Below are 15,504 nucleotides of genomic sequence, written 5' to 3'. Positions count from 1 at the left end.
CGCGAGCGCCATTCTGCTTAACCGCACGCCCCCCCCCCGAATTATCAGCGCAGATAATATGTTCCCACATCATGTCACCCCCGTGCGCTCCTCTGCGGGCCGCTGGCGCTAGAAATCGGTTCTACAAATAACGCTGCAAAAATAAACGAAACAAAGTTTAACTTACCTTCCGACATGGTCCCTCCTCATGGTCCCTCGGCTGTGGTCCTGAGGATGCTAACGTCACAGAGCCGTTAGCCTATCACCGGCCGCAGTGATGTCCCGCCTCGGCCGCTGATAGGCTGAGCCCACTGTCATGTAAGGAGTATACATGACAGCGCGCTCAGCCTATCACCGGCCACAGCGATGTCCCGCCTTGGCCGATGATGGGCTGGCTCTGTGACTTTCCCGTCCCAAGGTAACTGCAAGAAACAGGAAACAGAAAAAAACGGTGCGCACCTTGTGCAGGTAAACCGAAAATATAGATGGTCACAATAGAGTCAGGATAGCGGGGCCAAAAATGGACTCTTACCTTGATGGGATAGGCTGAGCGCATAACACCTATATGCGCATATCTTAGAGAAGTGCAGCCTCCTGGTCCCTCTGATCAGCAAGCGAAAATTGGCAAGTGCAAAGCAGGAACAGCGGTCATCGACCTCAGGAAAAATGGGACGTCAATATGGGGCGCAAACTTCAAAAGGAAGAAATTATTTTATTTAATGTAAAGGGATGCAACGCTGTAACATCAGAGCGTTTCCAGCCCGAACCGGGCTCTTCGTCAGGCAATGTATAATAAAATCAAAATGGCTTATTTAAAAACGGAGTCAAAAGGTCCTCCGAGTCCGGCAACATGCTGGTAAAACTGGAAATTAAAAAATATATATATTGTAACAAAAACAATAAAACAGTTTAAAATATAGCATACATATTAAAAGCTATTAGTAAAGAAATGTGCATAAAATTGTGTATAGCTGTAATAATACAAATCAAACTCACATGTAGTAATGCCGTGACGTAATGTAAATGGGTCGGAACAGATCCGGATGAGGATTGATAGACAGATGTGGGTGATGCGCAAGCGTACAAGAGTCTGTATCACATATGTATGGATTGCGCATGCTTAAGAAGACTGGCTATGATTGCGCATATGTCCGTGACAGAACAGTGGGCCACAAACAAGGAGGTTACAGCTGTTGCGAATGACAAGTGTTGAGGCCACGGAAGGGGAAAAAGGTAATTGTTCTGTGTTATGAAATAACTTCTCTAATCTCATTGAGACCATGAGGTGATAACGTATGCATCTTGTATATCCAATATAATTCTAGTCTTTTTAATTTCTCAAACCAGTTCCCAATACTGTCTGGGACAAAGTCAATAGGTGTAATTTTAATGGATGGTGCATTATCTGGGTGAGTGAGAGCAATATGTTTTGACAGACCATGGAGTAAAAATGTATTTTTATATTCAAGCGATGCTGATTTAGTCTTAAATGAAGAGGCATTGGAGACATTCAATCATGTAAATTACATGATAAGTAGAACAAGTAAGCCGGTATTTCATTTAAAAAATTTCTCCTGTAGTAGAAGACACAAAACTTGTGATATTATGGTTAATTTGTAATCAGCAAAGACATCGTGGTCTATTGCACGTGAAGCTTCCCTTTTCGAGTGGTCTCCCAAAGGGTCTATGGGAAGGATGTGTATTTGCTGTTGACATTTAACTTGGCTGGGTGCCAAAATAGTTTTTAAGGAAGCTGCTCTCCTATAGGTACAACGAGGAACAGGAGGAATAATCGGTCCAAGAAATCGATCAGCTTTTAGAATATGCCAATGATTGGCGATAATATTCCTAATTTTTAGAGTGTCTCTACTGTAAGAGGTAATAAGATTGGAAGCAAATGGGTATTCCTTGATAGAATTTGATGTTGGTTCATTTTTATTATTGTTTTTGTGGAGGCAATCTTTTTGTGAAAGTACTTTAGCCCGATTGAATTAATGATTCAAAAAATTTTTACGATAATGTTTTTCCTGAAAACGGCTTTGAAGAATTTTGGACTGTGCCTTGAAACTCTCCTGGTCAGTACAATTTTTTCTTATTCTCTTATACTGACTAAAAGTAATGTTAGTCAACCATTTTTTATAATGGCCACTGCGGAAGTCTAAGTAACTGTTAGCATTCACCTTTTTAAAAAAGGTGGATGTCAAAAAGGATGTATCATTGTGCATAATTTCAATGTCAAGGAAGTTAATACGGTCCTTATTAGAATAAAGGGTAAACTGTAGTCCCCATGTATTGTCATTCAAGTATAGGAGAAAGGTGGAAATTTCTTCAGGGGGACCCTTCCAAACAAAAAAACAGATCGTCAATATAGCGATAGTAAACTGCAATATTTTGCATAATGGATGAATTGTGGCAGATGTATTGGGTCTCAAAGGCGCCCATGAAGATGTTAGCGTAAACAGGGGCAACCTTTGAGCCCATCGCTGTACCAAGTTGCTGATGGAAAATCTTGCCATTGTACAAGAGGAAATTATTATGAAGAATGTATGAAAGTGAGTCAATCAAAAAAATCCCGATGTCCAGAGGAAATATGGGAATCTTGTTCAAGTGCTTGTTGTACACATTGAATGCCCAAATTATGTTGTATATTGGAATACAACGATGACGCGTCACAAGTGATGAGGACATATTCAGACTTCCATTGGAGTGGGATGAGGTGCTCAATTAACTGCCTGGAATCTTTTAGATAACTCGGCAAATTAACAGCATAGGTTTGAAGGTGGAGATCAAGATAATGGTCAAGATTACTGAGTGTAGAGTTTGTGCAAGTTATGATTGGGCGTCGAGGAGGGGAGGTGGTAGATTTATGAATCTTGGGCAGATGATAAAAATACGGCTTATTGTGGTTTGTTTGAAGGATAAATTTCTGTTCATTTTGTGAAAGAATCCGATCCTCTGTTGCTTTATTGACCAAAGTTGACAGGTCCTTTTTGATGTTTTCAAAAGGGTCTGAGGTTACTGGAGCATAGTAATTAGTGTCTGGTAGAATACGTAAGGATTCACGGTCCTATTGTTCGTAGTCAAGCAAGACTAGACCTCCACCCTTATCAGCTGGTCGAATAACTATTTCGGTATTAGCTCGCAGATTTTTCAAGGCTTGTCTTTCTTTTTTTGACAGATTGTCTGTCTTTCATCCGATATCTTGTTTTTGAGAGTTGACTATTAAGGTCATCGCAATATTAGCCCCTTGGGATTGCACGGGGTAAAAATTGGACATCGGTCTCAATTGAGTGTATTGTACCTGAGGGGTAGTTGCTGAAAGAGAGGTAGAAGTGCGGGAAGTGGTTCTGCCGACGGGTTTTTATGCTTTTGGATTTCAAAATGCCGCTGAAGTGGAAGTTTTCTTACGAATTTCTGAAAATCAAGAAACATGAAAAGGATTGCTGGAGGTTTCGGGGCAAAAGGATAGCCCTTTACTCAAAAGGCTGGTCTATGCAGCTGTAAGCTTATACTTTGAGATATTAAAAATGTAAACTGATCCATTTAGTTTTTCTTGTTGTTGTGAATGTGTGGTGGATCCAGGGACCTTCCTTTTTTGGCCACCCCTGCATCCTCTTTTTTTCTTAAGGTAACTGCAAGAGGACCACAGCGCAGGACAGTGAAGACGGTAGCAGAGCAACGGGGGAACGTAGGCAGGTTAGTTTAAAAGTTTATTTTGTTTATTTTTGCAGCCTGGGAAACATTATTTATAGTACAGATTTCTAGCGCTGGCGGCCCGCAACTCGTAGGAGGATGAGCAGAAGAGCGCACGCGGGTGAAATGATGTGGGGACAGCGCAAAAATACCGTGATACATGTTTTTGCTCATACCTGGGCGGTATGAGCAAAAACGTGTATCACGGTATTTTTTTTAAGTGATGGCGGTTTCACGGTATTTAACGATATTCCCCCCCCCCCATGTGACCTGGGCGCCGCTTCTCTCCCAACACCCCCCCTCAATTATCAGTTGCGCTGTCCCCACATCATGTCACCCGCGTGCGCTCCTCTGCTCATTCACCCTAGGGTGAAGGAACGGATCCTAACGGCTGAATAATGTATTTCCAAATAACGGGCATATTCATCCGTTAAGACCCGTTATAACATCCGTCATGTACGGACGTTTTTAACACCTCTGCCTACAGACTCCCACAGCCAGGACTACTACTACTCCCATCATGGAACAGACTTGTTTCCATGATGGGAGTAGTAGTTCCCCGGCTGCGGGAGTCGCTGGTGGCTGGGGAGGTTACATTAGTGCTTGTACTACTACCCCATCATGGAACAGGGTCTGTTCCATGATGGGGGTTGTAGTACAGGGGCTGAGGGATTGATCGTACTGGGTCTCACTTCTGACACCCGATGCGATCAGAAGTTATTAAGTAGGGGAGCGGGTGGCATGCTCCGCAACCCTGCGATGTTCATGATGTATTTTTTACTTTCATTTTTAAATTCCCCGCAGGGAGCCCTGAATGGCCGGTACTGAGGAGCCATTCAGGGATCCCAGTGGCGTTTTTAAAATGGACAATGTGAGGGGACATATGTATATTAACCCCTTAAGGCCGAGTGCCGTAAATGTATGGCGCTGCTAAGGAGTACTTAGCGCACAGCGCCGTACATTCACGCCGCAGCTTTCCTGGATCACCGTGTCTCTGGACGCGGTGATCGGAATGGGATGACTGCTGACTGCCCATGTCGGCGATCGCGGCAAATCGGGCGTCCATTCAGACCTGCTATTCCGGGTCAATCGGGCCACTGGTGACCTGGAAAAAAATGTGAATGGGACTGTCTGAGACAGCCCCATTTACCCATACCCAGCAGGAGTGAGGTGGCACGGGTGCCGCCTCACGATCACGTGACTGATCGGTCGGAACGATCTGCTGGGCGGTGATCGGGACGGCGATCGGAGCGGAGATCGGTGCCGGCGGGGGTCTCCTACCTTGCCCTGGTCCAGCGGGGGTCCCCTCAGGATCGGTGGTGGTGACAGGAGCAGCAGGACCAGCGGCGGCAGGATACAGCAGGAGGCGAGTCCTGTTCACCACCTACTGTTGCTTAGCAACAACTCGCAGCATGCAAAGCTAAAGGGCATGCTGGGAGTTGTAGTTTTGCAACAGCTGGTGTTCCAACTTCAACTCCCAGCATTCCCTTTGGTAGTCTGTGCATGCTTGGGGGTTGTAGTTTTGCAACAGCTGGAGGCCCATTTTTTTATGAAAAAGTGTTCATTCACTGTTGCATAACTACAACTCCCAGCGTGCACAGACTACCAAAGGGCATGCTGGGAGTTGTAGCAGTGTGCCTCCAGCTGTTGCAAAACTACAACTCTCAGCATGCCCTTCGACTGTCAATGCATGCTGATTGTTGCAGTTTTGCAATAGCTGGAGACACATTGGTTGTGAAAGAGTTTTTTTTACCTAACTCAGTTTTTCGCAACCAATGTGCCTCCAGCTGTTGCATAACTACAACTCCCAGCATGTATGGTCTGTCAGTGCATGCAGGGTACATTCACACGGGCGGGTTTACAGCAAGTTTTCTGCTGCAAGTTTGAGATTCGGCAAATTTTCCGCCACAGCTCAAACTCATCTCAAACTCACTGTAAACCCAACCGTTTGAATGTATCCTAAAAACACTACACTACACCTACACAAAATAAAAAGTAAAACACTACATATACACATACCCCTACACAGTCCCCCCCGTCCCCCCCCAATAAAATAAAAAAAACTGTCTTGTATGGCAGTGTTTCCAAAACACTCCATTCCACTGACTGTCCAGGTATGCTGGGAGTTTTGCAACAGCTGGAGACACCCTGTTTGGGAAACACTGCCGTGGGGTATTTTTGTGGCGGATTCAAATCCCCAACTTAGGCCTCAAATGCGCATGGCGCTCTCTCACTTCGGAGCCCTGTCGTATTTCAAGGAAACAGTTTAGGGCTACATATGGGTTATTTCCGTACTCGGGAGAAATTTTGTTACAAATTTTGGGGGGCTTTTTCTCCTTTTACCCCTTATGAAAAGGTAAAGTTAGGGTCTACACCAGCATGTTAGTGCTTACACTAACATACTGGTGTTGCCCCATACTTTTAATTTTCACAAGCGGTAAAAGGGAAAAAAAAGACCCCCAAAATTTGTAACGCAATTTCTCCTGAATACGGAAATACCCCATATTTGGGCGTAAAATGTTATGCGGACGCACAACAAGGCTCAGGAGTAAGAGTGCACTATGTACATTTGAGGCCTAAATTGGTGATTTGCTCAGGGGTAGCTGATTTTACAGCGTTTCTGACATAAACGCAAAAAAATAAATACCCAGATGTGACCACATTTTGGAAACTACACCCCCTCACAGAATGTAACAAGGGGTATAGTGAGCCTTAACACCACACAGGGGTTTGACAAATTTCCGTTAAAGTTGGATGTGAAAATGAAGGAAAATTTTTTTTTTCACTAAAATGCTGGTGTTAACCTACATTTTTGATTTTCACAAGGGAGAATAGGAAAAAAAGCCCCCCAAAATTTGTAACCCCATTTCTTCTGAGTATATAAATACCCCATATGTGGATGTAACGTGCTCTTCGGGCAAACTACAATGCTCAGAAGAGAAGGAGCGCCATTGGGATTTTGGAGAGAGAATGTGTCCGAAATTGAAGGCCATGTGTGTTTACAAAGCCCCCATAGTGCCAGAACAGTGGACCCCCCCCCCACATGTGACCTCATTTTGGAAACTACACCCCTCATGCAATATAATAAGGGGTACAGTGAGCATTTATGCCCCACAGGTGTCTGACAGATTTTTGGAACAGTGGTCTGTGAAAATGAAAAATGTAATTATTCATTTGCACAGCCCACTGTTCCAAAGATATGTCAAACGCCAGTGGGGTGTAAATGTTCACTGCACCCCTTATTAAATTCTGTGAGGGGTGTAGTTTCCAAAATGGGGTCACGTGGGGGGTTCACTGTTCTGGCACCACGGGGGGCTTTGTAAACGCACATGGCCCCCAACTTCTATTCCAACCAAATTCTCTCACCAAATGCCCAATGTCGCTCCTTCTCTTCTGAGCATTGTAGTTCGCCCGCAGAGCATTTTACATCCACATATGGGGTATTTCCATATTCAGAAGAAATGGGGTTACACATCTTGGGAGGCTTTTTCTCCAATTACCCCTTGTGAAAATGAAAAATTTTGGGTAACATCAGCATTTTAGTGCAAAAAATAAAATTTAAATTTTCCTGGCCAACTATAGCGGAAATTTGTCAAACACCTGTGGGGTGTTAAGGCTCACTGTACCTCTTGTTAAGTTCCTTGAGAAGTGTAGTTTCCAGAATAGTATGCCATGTGGGGGTTTTCCGCTGTTGTGGCACCATAGGGGCTTCCTAAATGGGACATGCCCCCCAAAAACCATTTGAGCAAAATTTGCTTTCCAAAAGCCAAATGTGACTTCTTCTCTTCTAAGCATTGTAGTGCACCAGCAGTGCACTTGACGTCCACACATGGGACATTTCCATACTCCATGCATTTTCTCCTATAACCCCTTGCAAAAAATGTAAAATTTGGTGGAAAACCAGCATTTTAGTGAAAAAAAATAAATTCATTTACACATCCGACTTTAACGAAAAGTTGTCAAACACCTTGTTACGTTCCTTGAGGGGTATAGTTTCCAAAATAGTATGCCATGTTTTTTTTTGTTTTTGTTTTTTGCTGTTCTGGCACCATAGGGGCTTCCTAAATATAACCTGCCCCCCAAAAACCATTTCAGAAAAACTTACTCCCTTCTGAGCCTTGTAGTGCACCCACAGAGCACTTGACATCCACCTATGAGGTATTTCCTTACTCGAGAGAAATTGGGTTGCAAATTTTGGGGGGCTTTTTCTCCTTTTACCCCTTATAAAATTCCTATTCCTATGAAACACCTAAAGGGTTAGTAAACTTTCTGAATGTCATTTTGAATACTTTGGGGGTTGCAGTTTTTATAATGGGGTCATTTATGGGGTATTTCTAATATGAAGACCCCTCAAATCCACTTCAAATCTGAACTGGTCCCTGAAAAATTCAGATTTTTGTGGAAAATTGCTTCTGAATTTTGAAGCCCTCTGATGTCTTCCAAAAGTAAAAACATGTCAACTTTATCATGCAAATATAAAGTAGACATATTGTATTTGTGAATCAATATAAAATGTATTTGGAATGTCCATTTTCCTTACAAGCAGAATGTTTCAAAGTTAGAAAAATGCAAAATTTTCAAAGTGTTTATGAAATTTTGGGATTTTTCACCAAGAAAGGATGCAAGTAACAACGAAAATTTACCACTGTGTTCAAGTAGAATATGTCACGAAAAAACAATCTTGGAATCAGAATAATCAGTAAAAGCATCCCAAATGTATTAATGCATAAAGTGATAGTGGTCAGAATTGCAAAAAAGGGCTGCATCCTTAAGGTGAAAAGGGGCTCAGTCCTTAAGGGGTTAAAAGTGTTGGGGGGGCAATAGAGCGCTATATATCTAGCCCCCCAGCGCATTAATAAAAATATCACCCCCGCCAGCGCATTAATAAAATATGACCCCTGCCAGCGCATTTATATGTACCGTATTTATCGGTGTATAACACGCACTTTTTAGGCTAAAATTTTTAGCCTAAAGTCTATGTGCGTGTTATATGCCGATACACCCCCAGGAAAGGCAGGGGGAGAGAGGCCGTCGCTGCCGGCTTCTCTCCCCCTGCCTTCCCTGGGGTCTAGAGCCCTGCTGCCGGCCCTTCTCTTCCCCCTGGCTATCGGCGCTGCTGCCCGTTCTGTCCCCCTGACTATCGGTGCCGGCGCCGACAGACAGGGGGAGAGAAGGGGCAGCGGCACCCATTGCCAGCGCCGCTGCCCTGTTGCCTCCCCCCATCCCCGGTTGCATAATTACCTGTTGCCGGGGTTGGGTCCGCGCTGCTTCAGGCCTCCGGTGTGCGTCCCCTGCGTCGTTGCTATGCGCTGCACGGCGCAGCGCATGACGTCAATGCTCCGCGCCGTGCAGTGCATAGCAACGACGCAGGGGACGCACACCGGAGGCCTGAAGCAGCGCGGACCGACCCCGGCAACAGGTAATTATGTAACCGGGGGAGGCAACGGGGCAGCGGCGCCGGCAATGGGTGCCGCTGCCCCTTCTCTCCCCCTGGCTGTCAGTGCCGCTTCTCTCCCCCTGGCTATCGGTGCCTGCAATGGGGCGCCGGCACCGATAGTCAGGGGGACAGAACGGGCAGCGGTGCCGATAGCCAGGGGGAGAGAAGGGCCGGCAGTAGGGCTCTAGACCCCAGGAAAGGCAGGGGGAGAGAAGCCGGCAGCGACGACCTCTCTCCCCCTGCCTTTCCTGGGGGTGTATCGGGGTATACACACGCACCCTCATTTTACCATGGATATTTGGGTAAAAAACTTTTTTTACCCAAATATCCTTGGTAAAATGAGGGTGCGTGTTATAGGCCGGTGCGTGGTATACCCCGATAAATACGGTATATATCTTTACCCCCGCCAACGCATAATGTGACCCCGCTGGTGAATGATATATCTATCAGAACGCATCCAGCAGCCGCCGGCCAGAGGATCCTGATAGATATACTATTCATTCATAGCGCCGGCAGCTGCATATGTATATAGATGTGTTGGGGGGGCAGACATATAGCGTTATCTACCCCCCACAGCACTTCTATATACATATGCAGCCTCCACTCTATGAATGAATAGTATATCTGTCAGCATCATCGGCGGGGCGGCTTCTGGATGCGCTGCTGACAGATATCACATATAGAACCACAAAGGAGAATGGAGCTGGCACTACCTAATTTGAATCCTCAAATGCTGTATCCCCCAGGGATGCGCTGATACTGCTTCTCTGTGTGTGGTGGCAGCGGTGCTGCGTCCCGTAACCAGTGAAGATAAATCTGAGCAACAAGAGAAAGTCGGACTGCTACTTGCTGTGTTCCACGATGCTTTATTCAGAGACAATGGGTGCAAACGACATACAGGCAACAAGATAGAGAGATATCATATATAGCGCTGCACAAATGCAGAAGTATATCTGTCAGCAGCGCATCCAGCAGCCGCCCGGCCGATGTTGCTGACAGATATTCTATTCATTCACAGCGCGGCGGCTGCATATGTATATAGAAGCGCTGTGGGGGGCAGATAAAGCTATATGTCTGCCCCCCCCCCCCCCAGCACATCTATATACTTATGCATAGGCTACTGGATGCGTTCTTATAGATATACCATTCACATATATCTCTGCAATGGCGGGGGTATAGATGTATACATATTAATGCGCTGGCGGGGGTATATATTTTTATTAATGCGCTGGCGGGAGGCTTATTATAAATACGCTGGGGGGCTAGATATATAGTGCTCTATGCCCCCCCCCCCCCCCCCTGCAGCGCTATATATATAGCCCGCCAGCGCATTTATAATAAGCCTCCTGCCAGCACATTAATAAAAATATATACCCCTACAAGCGCATTAAAAAAATTTGACCCCCGCCAGCGCATTAGAAAAAATATGTTGCCCCCCTCACATTGTCCATTTTAAAAACCCCACTGGGATCCCTGATTGGCTCATCAGTACCGGCCATTCAGGGCTCCCAGCGGGGAGCTACGGGCAGACACACTACTGCAATGCTCGAGTCGCCGCACGCGTGTGCGGTGTACTTGCACACATTGCAGATGCTCCTCCTGCTCCCTGAGCTAGGCCGAGAGCAGCTGCGATGTGTGCGAGTATACTTGACATGCTTGCAGCGACTCGCACATAAGTGTGTCTGCTCGTAGCCGCGTAGCTGGAAAGAAGCTACGCTTGAACTTGCTGTAAGTTTTAAAGGGATACTCCAGTGGAAAAAAAATATTTTTATATCAACTGGTGTGAGAAAGTTAAACAGATTTGTAAATTACTTCTATCAAAAATATCTTAAAGGGGTATTCCAGGATTTTTTTTTTATTTGACTATGCCACAGGGGCTGTAAAGTTAGTGTAGTTCATAATATAGTGTCTGTGCCTGTGTGTGACAGTGTTCTCACAATTCTTATGTGATTTTCACCCCAATATTTATTTTTAACAGCATACAAAATTACTGTTTTCTCAGATTTTTCCCAGGTTGCAATGCAACAGAGACCTGACTCACTAGTCATCTAATGGCAGGGAACCTGTCCACTTCAATGGGTAGAGGGATCGCTTGTTGGGGGAGAGAGCAATCTGCAACTAATGCAACAGCTGTAGAAACCCTGATTGAAAACCACAGGTCTTTTGAATGGATGCAGTTCATTCATGTTTCAATTGGTGGGGTGGCTGATGTGTGGGAGGGAGGAAAATTGAATTATGGGATTTGTAGGCAAAAGAAAACGCAAACAGGAAATACCAGTTCACAAAAAGCTAGCCACAGTGTTATGGTAATCTCACACCATTTAGCCCCAAGTGCAAATCCTTCCTAAGCATGTCTTTTACTGTCTGCCAGGTACATACTAAAATCACCTTATGGTGGATAACCCCTTTAATCCTTCCGGTACTTAACAACTGCTGTATACTGCAGAGGAAGGTGAGTTGTTCGTTTTTTGTCGGACACATTGAAATCTGTATGTGTCATGATCTTTCCAGATTAGAAGCAAATCCCCATAGCAAACCTCTCCTGATTCTGACAGTTCCTGACATGAGCAGAGGTGTCAGCAGAGAGCACTATGGTCAGACTGATGAGAACAACTCAACTTCCTGTGGAGCATACAGCACCTGATAAGTACTGGAAGGATTAAGATTTTTTTAATAGAAGAAATTTACAAATCTGTTTTAATTTCTGGCACCAGTTGATATGAAAAAAATGTTTCCCCTCTCCGGAGTACCCCTTTAACCCCTTAAGGACCAGGCCTATTTTGGCCTTAAGGACCAGACCAATTTTATTTTTGCATTTCCATTTTTTTCCTCCTCGCCTTCTAAAAATCATAACTCTTATATTTCCATCCACAGACCCATATGAGGGCTTGTTTTTTGTGTCACCAATTGTACTTTGTAATTACATCACTTATTTTACCATAAAATGTACGGCGCAACCAAACAAATATTATTTATGTGGGAAAATTGAAAAGAAAACCGCAATTTAGCAAATTTTGGAAGGTTTTGTTTTCACGCTGTACACTTTCTGGTAAAAATTACACGTTTTCTTTTATTCTGTGGGTCAATACGATTAAAATGATACCCATTTTATATGCTTTTCTATAATTGTACCGCTTAAAAAAAAAATCTCAAACAATTTTAACAAAATTAGTATGTTTGAAATTGCTCTATTTTGACCACCTATAACTTCCTAATTTTTCTGTATATGGGGCGATATGAGGGCTCATCTTTTGCGCCATGATCTGTAGTTTTTATCAGTACCACTTTTGCTCAGGTTTTACTTTTTATAAATGTTTTATACCTTTTTTTTTTTTTTATTTTATTCTTTTTTTTTTATAAAATGTGACAAAATAGCATCAATTTTGGACTTTTTATTTGGACGTTTATTTTTTTACGTTTACGCCGTTCACTGTAAAGGATGATTAACTATGTTTTTAATAGTCCAGACTTTTACGCACGTGGCGATACCAAATATGTGTATTAATTTTTTTTTTTACGCTTTTTGGGAGTAAAATGGGACTATCGGACGTTTTACTTTGTTTTATTGGGGGAGGGGATTTTTCAAATTTTTTAACTTTTTTATTTGACTTTTTTTTTTTTTTGTACTTTTTTATTTGACTTTTTTTTAACACTTTTTATGTCCCCATAGGGGACTGACTATTCATAGTAATCATTTGATTGCAAATACTGTTCAGTGCTATGTAGAGATGTATAGGACAAAGCTCTGATCAGTATTATCGGTGATCTTCTGCTCTGGTCTGCTCGATCTGAGGGGACCTCCGGCTGCCATGCTGGATGATCGGATCCCCGCGGCAGCGCTGCGGGGATCCGATCATCCATTCAAAGTACCGCACTGCCGCAGATGCCGTGATCTGTATTGATCACGGCATCTGAGGGGTTAATGGCGGACATCCGCGCATGACGCGAGCACCGCTAAATGTACGTTAAGTACCACTTCACCATGACGTACATTTACGTCCATTGTCGTTAAGGGGTTAAATATCACCCTAGAGCTTGATTCACAGCATAGACCACTCAGTACTGCTTTTATTATGTCCTCCACACTGCTGCTGCTTCTGAGGGTGTGTATAGAGATGTGAGAACAGGATCCCCCCTTCTATGTGTGCAGTATATGGGAAGAACTGTACAAGTTAGGCTCCACCCACTAGCTCCTGGACAACTGAAACTAGAGATGAACCCTGGAAATTACATACTTTCCAGACTTGCAGCATGTGAAGGGTTTGGCTTTTTTTTAGCTGAAATATGGGTGTATTCCTCTATGGGGAAAAAAAGACAGAAAATTTTTTTTGTGTATTTAAAGGGGTACTCCGCCCCTAGACATCTTATCCCCTATCCAAAGGAAATATGTGCCAAGATGCTGATTAACCACTTAAGGACGCAGGGCGTATGGATACCTGTATGCCCTGAGTAATCATTCAGCAGGCATCCCATGACAACACCTGGGGGGGTCCTAAGACAATTCTGATCGGCAATTCCAGGCTGATCGGGTCTGTGGTGACCCGATAGCCTGGAAAATAGGAATGATCCGACCCTCCTGAAGGATAGAAGCGAGGTGGCAGGGGTGCCCCTCCTCTTATCCCCTTCCATTGGTTGGTTATGACTGACCGACCAATGGCAGTTGGGGGCGGGAGAGTTAAAGTTGAAATCCCCGCTCTGCCCGAGGATGTGCGGGCAGAGCAGGGGGAAGATGGCGGCAGGTGCCGGAGCGGCGAGGCACCGGCGATTGTGGCAGGATCGGCGGAGGCAGCGGTGGAGGCAGAAGTAAAGATCACTGGTAAATGATCTTCTCTGCTGCCTTCTAGGAGTTGCCAAACTACAACTCCCAGCATGCCCAGACTTCCAAAGGCTGTCTGGGCATGCTGGGAGTTGTAGTTTTTTGCAGCATCTGGAGGGCTACAGTTTGGACACCACTACACAGTGGTCTCCAAACTGTTCTCCTCCAGTTGTTGCATAACTACAACTCCCAACATGCCCTTCGGCTGTCTGGACATGCTGGGAGCTGTAGTTTTGCAACAACTGGAGGCACACTGGTTGGGAAACACGGAGTTAAGTAACAAACTTTGTGATGGGCAACCAGTGTGCCTCCAGCTGTTGCATAACTACAACCTCCAGCATGCACAGGCAACCAAAGGGCATGCTGGGAGTGTTAGTAGTATACCAGCATCTGGAGGGCTACAGTTTGGACACCACTACACAGTGGTCTCCAAACTGTTCTCCTCCAGCTGTTGCATAACTACAAGTCCCAGCATGCCCTTCAGCTGTCACTGCATGCTGAGAGTTGTAGTTTTTGCAACAGCTGAAGGCACACTGGTTGCGAAACACAAGAGTGTGTTACCTAACTCAGTGTTTTGCAACCAGTGTGCCTCCAGCTGTTGCAAACTACAACTCCCCGCACGGCCTTTGGCTGCCCATGCATGCTGGGGTTTGTACTTTTGCAACAGCTGGAGGCACACTGGTTGCGAAACTTTGAGTTAAGTAACAAACTCTGTTTTGCAGCTAGTGTGCCCCCAGCTGTTGCATAACTACCACCCCCAGCATGCACTGACAGCCGAAGGGCATTCTGGGAGTCATAGTTTTACAACAGCTGAAGGTTTGCCCTAACCCCCCCCCATGTGAATGTACAGGCTACATTCACACGAACGGGGGTTCACAGTGAGTTTCTCGCAGCCAGTTTGAGATGCAGGAAACTCCCTGTGAACCCGCCAGTGTGAATGTACCCTTAAAACACTACACTACACTACACTAACATGAAATAAAAAGTGAAACACTACATATACACCTACACATTTACCCCCAAGCCCCCTCGATAAAAATGAAAAACGTCTGGTATGGCACGATTTCTAAAACGGAGCCTCCGTCTGTTGCAAAGCAACAACTTTCAGTGTTGCCGGACAGCCATTGACTGTCCAGGCATGCTGGAAGTTTTGCAACAGCTGGAGGCACTCTGTTTGGTAAACACTGCTGTAGGGTAATTTTGATGTCGGACGCAAGTGTAATTCTTGCATTTGGGTCTGTCCCTATGCAAATCCCTAATTTAGGCCTCTCAATTCTGAGCCCTGTCGTATTTCAAGGCAACAGTTTAGGGCCACATATGGGGTATTTCTGTACTCGGGAGAAATTGCCTAATTTTGGGGGGCTTTTTCTCCTTTTACCCCTTATGAAAAGGTAAAGTTGGGGTCTACTCCAGCATGGGTCACATGTGGGGGGGGGTCCACTGTTCTCGCACCACATGGGGCTTTGTAAACACACATGGCTCCCGACTTCATTCCAAACAAATTCTCTCTCCAAAAGCCCAATGGTGCTCCTTCTCTTCTGAGCATTGTGGCTCGCCTGCAGAGCACTTTTCATCCACA

The 15,504-nt window shown here is 44.9% G+C and overlaps 1 protein-coding gene across 2 annotated transcripts in view; it reads left to right on the top strand.

Annotated features, from left to right (window-relative positions):
• The window catches only part of ABHD18 (abhydrolase domain containing 18), a 72,736-nt gene that overhangs the window by 8,131 nt on the left and 49,101 nt on the right, over positions 1–15,504 (top strand). The gene's annotated exons all lie outside the window — the stretch shown is intronic.

The sequence above is a fragment of the Hyla sarda genome, chromosome 1 (assembly GCF_029499605.1).
Source record: "Hyla sarda isolate aHylSar1 chromosome 1, aHylSar1.hap1, whole genome shotgun sequence".
Taxonomy (NCBI): Eukaryota; Metazoa; Chordata; class Amphibia; order Anura; family Hylidae; genus Hyla; species Hyla sarda.
Note: the sequence above shows the minus strand (reverse complement) of the source record. Positions and strands in the feature narration are given on the sequence as shown.